The sequence below is a fragment of the Somniosus microcephalus genome, chromosome 5, assembly GCF_052327205.1.
Source record: "Somniosus microcephalus isolate GS21.2 chromosome 5, FLI_Smic_1.0, whole genome shotgun sequence".
NCBI lineage: Eukaryota > Metazoa > Chordata > Chondrichthyes > Squaliformes > Somniosidae > Somniosus > Somniosus microcephalus.
In genome coordinates this window covers 53,345,909-53,353,179 of record NC_140991.1, presented here as the reverse complement: position 1 = coordinate 53,353,179, position 7,271 = coordinate 53,345,909, and the positions used below count along the sequence as shown (strand labels likewise).

The 7,271-nt window shown below is 50.9% G+C and overlaps 1 pseudogene; it reads right to left on the bottom strand.

The window, feature by feature from the left end:
* Positions 1 to 320: 320 nt before the first annotated feature.
* On the bottom strand, positions 321 to 2,697 carry LOC147117036 (uncharacterized; annotated as a pseudogene).
* Positions 2,698 to 7,271: the final 4,574 nt, after the last annotated feature.

Genomic DNA, 7,271 nt, shown 5'->3' with positions numbered 1-7,271 from the left:
AAAAATTTTGTTAATAAAATTGATGCGCTATCAATTACTCATAAAAGACTGAGAGTTAAGAGAGTAACTAAAGGCTTTTATTAACAAAAGAATGAAGGTCTGCCTCGAGTGGTCGACCGGTCCAGAAATACAAAGGGCTGGGGAGCAGTCACCTTTATACTAGGACTTGTGGGAGGAGTCAGCCGAGGCATGTCCAGGCATGTACACAGTGGAATACAAACAGTGGTTTACCACAACAATTAACACACTTGTACATCATATGGCCCGAGGGGGGTTATTATACTGGTTTCAGCCCCTCGGTGCACACTGGCGGGAGGGCCTTAAACTGTGGCCCTTCCCCGTTGTGCCTTTGCGGCAGCAGCACCAACCTTTAGTGCATCCCTCAGCACGTACTCCTGGACCTTGGAATGTGCCAGCCTGCAACACTCGGTTGTGGACAACTCCTTACTCTGGAAGACCAGCAAGTTTCGGGCAAACCAAAGGGCGTCTTTCACCGAGTTGATGATCTTCCAGCAGCAGTTGATGTTTGTCTCGGTGTGCGTCCCTGGGAACAGTCCGTAGAGCACAGAATCCTGTGTTACGGGATGACCCTCGACAAAGACCACTGCATCTCTTTCCAGACCTTCTTTGCAAAGGCACATTCCAGAAGGAGATGGATGACGGTCTCGTCCCAAGCACAGCCTCCTCGCGGACAGCGTGCGGTGGAGCAGAGACGCCAGGAGTGCATGAAGGATCTGACGGGGAGGGCCCTTCTCACCACCAGCCAAGCTACGTCTTGGTGCTTATTTGTGAGTTCTGGTGATGAGGCATTCTGCCAAATGACTTCGACAGTCTGCTCGGGGAACCATCCGACAGCATCCACCATCTCCTTTTCCCGTAGGGTCTCGAGGACGTTACGTGCTGACCACTGCTTGGCGGCCTTGTGGTCAAAGGTGTTTCCCGTGAAAAACTTTTCCACGAAGGACAGGTGGTCCGGCACAGTCCAACTGGATGGAGCGTTCCGCGGCAGCGTAGCCAGACCCATCCTTCGCAACACCGGGGACAGGTAAAACCTCAGCACGTAGTGACACTTGGGCCTAGAAATTCAGTTAAGGCCCGCCAGCAGGCTAACGGCCAAAAGTTAGCGCTGCGCGCGGAGCCCGTTGCGCCCGCCAGAAATTCACTTTTAGCGCCCCAACTCGGAACCGGGCGCTATTCCAGGGTGTGCCCGCCTCCGCTTGGGGCGCTGAAAGTGAATTTCAGCGCTCCAGCTGCCGCTGCACCACCCGATGTGGTGCGGCAGGCTGGGGTACTGCAGGCCTCCTCCTTCTCTTAAGGAGGAGCTGCCTGCAGCTGTGAGATCGCCGCTGGATTCTGCCGGCAAATGAGCCCGGCACCACGGAGAAGTGCCGGGCTCACGGGAATCAGCCACCAATGCCACGGGGGGGTGGTGGAGGAGGCCGGGGAGGGAGGTGCGGGCAGGCGGCCGCCGAAAAAGCAGCCGGCTGCACCTCCACCTTAAAGCGCCCCAGTAGCGCAGCAGTACGGCCCCGTTTCACGAACGTTGTTTGCGGCCGCTGCAGAAGAGGCGGCCGCAACTAAATATGGGGTTTGGGCCGGAAGCGGGGCGGTACCGGGGCACTTCGCACACCGATGACGTCATCGGTGTCGGCGCAGCGCTACCGGCTACCGCCGCCATTACCGCAGCGCTGAATATCAGCGCAACCTCTTATACTGGCGCAGAAACCCTCTTTAGGCGCCAACTGGGCGCAAAGCTTGCAGCGCCCAACTGAATTTCTAGGCCTTGGTGTTTGCGTACCGAGGGTCTGTGCACAGTTTGATGCAGCCACACACAAAGATGGCCATCAGGATGAGGGTGATGTTGGTACGTTCTTTCCCCCTTTCTCTGGAGATTTGTATATCGTGTCCCTCCGGACATGGTCCATTTTCGATCTCCAGATAAAGTGGAAGATGGCTCGGGTGACTGCGGCGGCACAGGGTCGGGGTATGGGCCACACCTGCGCCACGTACAGCAACACCGACAGCACCTCGCACCTGATGACCAGGTTCTTGCCCACGATCGACAGGGAGTGCTGCTCCCACGTTCCCAGTTTCTGTCGTACCTTGGAGATACACTCCTCCCAGTTTTTGGTGCACGCCCCGGCCGCTCCGAACCATATTCCCAGCACCTTCAGGTAATCTGACCTGATGGTGAAGGGGACAAAGGATCAGTCGGCCCAGTTCCCAAAGAACATGGCCTCGCTTTTGCTGCGATTAACTTTCGCTCCCGAGGCCAGTTCAAACTGGTCGCAGATGCTCAGCAGTCTGCGGACTGACAGCGGGTCCGAGCAAAAGACGGCGACATCGTCCATGTACAGGGAGGCCTTAACCTGAGTGCCTCCGCTGCCTAGGATCGTCACCCCTCTTACGCCCGAATCCCTCCTGATGGACTCGGCACACGAACAAGACAGAGGAGAGAGGACAGCCCTGCCTGACTCCAGATTTGATCGGAAAGTTTTCTGATTCCCACCCGTTGATTAGAACTGCGCTACTGATGTCTGTGTAGAGCAGTTGGATCCAATTGCGGATTCCCTCCCCAAACCCCATTTTAGAGAGCACGTCCATCATGTACGTGTGCGATATTCTGTCGAAAGCCTTCTCCTGGTCCAAGCTGATTAAGCAGGTGTCCACCCTCCTGCCCCGCACGTAGGCGATCATATTTGAATGTTGCTAACCCCTTAGAGTCATAGAGTCATAGAGTTATACAGCACGGATAGAGGCCCTTCGGCCCATCGTGTCCGCGCCGGCCATCAAGCCCTGTCTAATCTAATCCCATATTCCAGCATTTGGTCCGTAGCCTTGTATGCTATGGCATTTCAAGTGCTCATCCAAATGCTTCTTGAATGTTGTGAGGGTTCCAGCCTCCACAACCCTTTCAGGCAGTGAGTTCCAGACTCCAACCACCCTCTGGGTGAAAAAGTTCTTTCTCAAATCCCCTCTAAACCTCCCGCCCTTTACCTTGAATCTATGCCCCCTAGTTATTGACCCTTCTACTAAGGGAAAAAGCTCCTTAGTATCCATCCTATCTATGCCCCTCATAATTTTGTACACCTCAATCATGTCCCCCCTCAGCCTCCTCTGCTCCAAGGAAAACAAACCCAATCTGCCCAGTCTCTCTTCATAGCTGAAGCGCTCCAGCCCTGGTAACATCCTGGTGAATCTCCTCTGCACCCTCTCCAAAGCTATCACATCCTTCCTGTAGTGTGGCGACCAGAACTGCACACAGTATTCCAGCTGTGGCCTAACCAGTGTTTTATACAGCTCCATCATAACCTCCTTGCTCTTATATTCTATGCCTCGTCTAATGAAGGCAAGTATCCCATATGCCTTTTTTACCACCTTATCCACCTGTTCCGCCGCCTTCAGGGATCTGTGTACTTGCACACCCAGATCCCTCTGACCCCCCGTCTTGCCTAGGGTCTTACCATTCATTGTGTATTCCCTTGCCTTGTTAGTCCCCCCAAAGTGCATCACCTCGCACTTTTCCGGGTTAAATTCCATTTGCCACTGTTCCGCCCATCTGACCAACCCATCTATATCGTCCTGCAGACTGAGACTACCCTCCTCGCTATTTACCACCCTACCAATTTTTGTATCATCCGCGAACTTACTGATCATACCTTTTACATTCATATCCAAGTCATTAATGTAGACCACAAACAGCAAGGGACGCAGCACCGATCCCTGTGGTACCCCACTGGCCACAGGCTTCCAGTCACAAAAACAACCTTCGACCATCACCCTCTGCCTTCTGCCACTAAGCCAGTTTTGTATCCAATGTGCCAAGGCACCCTGGATTCCATGGGCTCTTACCTTCTTGACCAGTCTCCTGTGCGGGACTTTATCGAAGGCCTTACTGAAATCCATGTATACCACATCCACTGCGTTACCCTCATCCACACACCTAGTCACCCCCTCAAAAAATTCAATCAAATTAGTCAGACATGATCTTCCCTTGACAAAGCCATGTTGACTATCCCTGATTAATCCTTGCCTCTCCAAGTGGAGACTAATTTTGTCCCTCCGAATTTTTTCCAATAATTTTCCTACCACTGATGTTAGGCTCACTGGCCTGTAGTTCCCCGGTTTTTCCCTACTCCCCTTCTTGAATAATGGTACTACATTAACGGTTCTCCAGTCCTCTGGCACATCCCCTGTGGCCAGAGAGGTTCTGAATATATGTGTTAGAGCCCCCGCAATCTCTTCCTTTGCCTCACACAGCAGCCTGGGATACATTTCGTCCGGGCCTGGGGATTTATCCATTTTTAGGCCTGCTAAAACCGCCAATACCTCCTCCCTCTCGATGTTAATATGTTCGAGCATATCACAGTCCCCCCACCCTATTTCTATGTCTACATCGTCCCTCTCCATAGTGAAAACAGATGCAAAAAATTCATTTAGAACCCCTCCTACATCTTCCGGCTCCACACACAGATTGCCACTTTTGTCCCTAATGGGCCCTATTTTTTCCCTAGTTATCCTCCTACCCTTAATATACTTATAAAACATCTTAGGATTTTCCTTTATTTTGCTCGCCAGTGTTATTTCATGGCCCCTCCTTGATCTCCTAATTTCTTTTTTAAGTATCCCCCTGCACTTTTTGTACTCCTCTAGGGCTTCCTCCGTCTTTAGCCTTTTGTATCTGCCAAAAGCCCTCCTTTTTTTTCTAATCCATTCTCGTATATCCCCTGACATCCAAGGTTCCCTGTGGTTTTTGGAACCACCCTTGACCTTTACGGGAACATGTTGCCATTGTATGATCTCAATCTCCCTTCTGAAAGCCTCCCATTGCTCCGATGTGGATTTTCCTACAAATAGCTGATCCCAGTCCATTTTGGCCAGATCCTGCCTTATCCTATTAAAATCGGCCTTCCCCCAATTTAGAACCTTTATTTCCGGCCCATCCCTGTCCTTTTCCATGACCACCTTAAATCTCACCATATTATGGTCACTGTCACCAAAGTGCTCACCTACTAGCACTTCTTCCACTTGGCCGGCCACATTCCCTAGAATTAGGTCCAGTACCGCCCCCTCTCTTGTAGGACCTTCTACATGCTGGCTCAAAAAGCTCTCCTGGATGCACTTTAAGAATTCTACACCCTCTGTACCTTTCACACTCTGACTATCCCAGTTAATATTGGGGAAGTTGAAATCCCCCATTATTATTACCCTATTATTTGCACATTTCTCTGAGATTTGCCTACATATCTGTTCCTCTATCTCCCCCTGACTGTTTGGAGGCCTATAGTACACGCCCAGCAAAGTGCTTGCCCCCTTTTTGTTTTTAAGCTCCACCCATATGGCCTCATTAGAGGAACCTGCTAATATGTCATCCCTCCTTACTGCAGTAATTGACTCCTTAATTAATATTGCGACACCCCCTCCTCTTATACCTCCCCCTCTGTCTCGCCTGAAGATTCTGTACCCCGGAATATTGAGCTGCCAGTCTTGCCCCTCCCTCAACCACGTCTCCGTGATAGCAACAATATCATACTCCCATGTGTTTATCAACACCTTCAGTTCATCCACCTTATTTGCAAGACTCCTTGCATTAAAATAGATGCCATCCAGCCTTGCCCTTGTATATTTGCCCTGTCTACCAAGCTGACTTGTTTTTTTCTCTATAATTGGCAGCACATCACCCCCTATTTCAGCTCCCCTCTGTATCCCATCCCCCCCCAACAGTGCTAGCAAACCTCCCCGCAAGGATATTTGTCCCGCTCTGGTTCAGGTGCAACCCGTCCGACTTGTACAAGTCCCACCTTTCCCAGAAGCAGGCCCAGTGATCCAGGAAACTAAAACCCTCCCTCCTGCACCAACTCTTTAGCCATGCATTCATCTGTTCTATCCTCCTATTCCTATACTCACTAGCACGTGGCACTGGGAGTAATCCAGAGATTACAACCTTTGAGGTCCTGTTTTTTAATCTGCTACCTAGCTCCCTAAATTCTTGATGTAGGACCTCATCCCCCTTCCTACCTATGTCGTTGGTCCCAATGTGGACCACGACCTCTGCCTGCTCACCCTCCCCCTTAAGAATGCCCTGTAGCCGCTCAGTGACATCCATGACCCTGGCCCCAGGGAGGCAACAAACCATCCTGGAGTCACGTTTGCGGCCACAGAAACGCCTATCTGTTCCCCTTACGATAGAATCCCCTACCACTATTGCTCTCCCACTCTTTTTCCTCCCTTTCTGAGCAGCAGAAGCGTCCCTGGTGCCAGGAAGCTGGCTGCTGCTGCCTTCCCCTGGTGAGTCATCCCCCTCAACAGTATCCAACTTGGTATACCTGTTTGAAAGGGCGATGTCCGCAGGGGGCCCCTGCACTTCCTGCCTGCCTCTGTTGCTCCACCTGATGGTCACCCAAGTTCTTTCTTCCTGTACAGCCCTACCCTGCAGCATGAACAACTCGCTAAACGTGCTATCCACGACCCTCTCAGCATCGCGCATGCTCCAAAACTCATCCACCCGCAGCTCGAGCGCCGCAATGCGGTCTACAAGTAGCTGCAGCTGGATGCATTTCCCGCACACATGGTCACCAGGGACACTGGCAGCGTCCCTGACTTCCCACATGGAGCAAGAGGAGCAGAACACGGGGCTGAGCTCTCCTGCCATGATTTACTCCTTTAATTAATTAAAAAATGTATTCAATACCCCAGTTACAGGTATACTCTAGGGTGCTTTATTTACCAACTGTCCCCACTACAACACAGAGACCCTAGAAATTTAACACCACAGAATTCAAGCTTGTATTGAAAAGAGAGAAATACTCACCCAACCAATCACTTACCTGCTCCCTTATCTTGCCATATGATTTATATATATATGTATATATATTATATACTCAACAAAACTACTGTATTACGAGGGTTATTGTAGTGTATGTGCCTTTAAGTCAGAACTACTTTTTACAGCTCCTGTATACTGTAGTACCGGCAGTGACCACACCGGTATATAAGCTGTGCGCATGCCTCTGTACCCGAGTCTAGAGATTACCCTCCTCCAGTAAAGACCTGTTATTTGTTAATGTGCAGCATCCGTGTGATTATTTATCCACTGACCCACAGATCTAACAGTGGCAACAAGTGTCGATGCGAATCTACCTGCAACATAAAAATTTTTTTTTTTTAAATAGTCGAGTCCAGGAACACGGGCGTCGACCGCGAGCAACCGCCCAGCAGTCAGGCAGAGATCCAACTTCGCTGGGGAGGCTGTGGAGAGCCGGGCTTAGTTC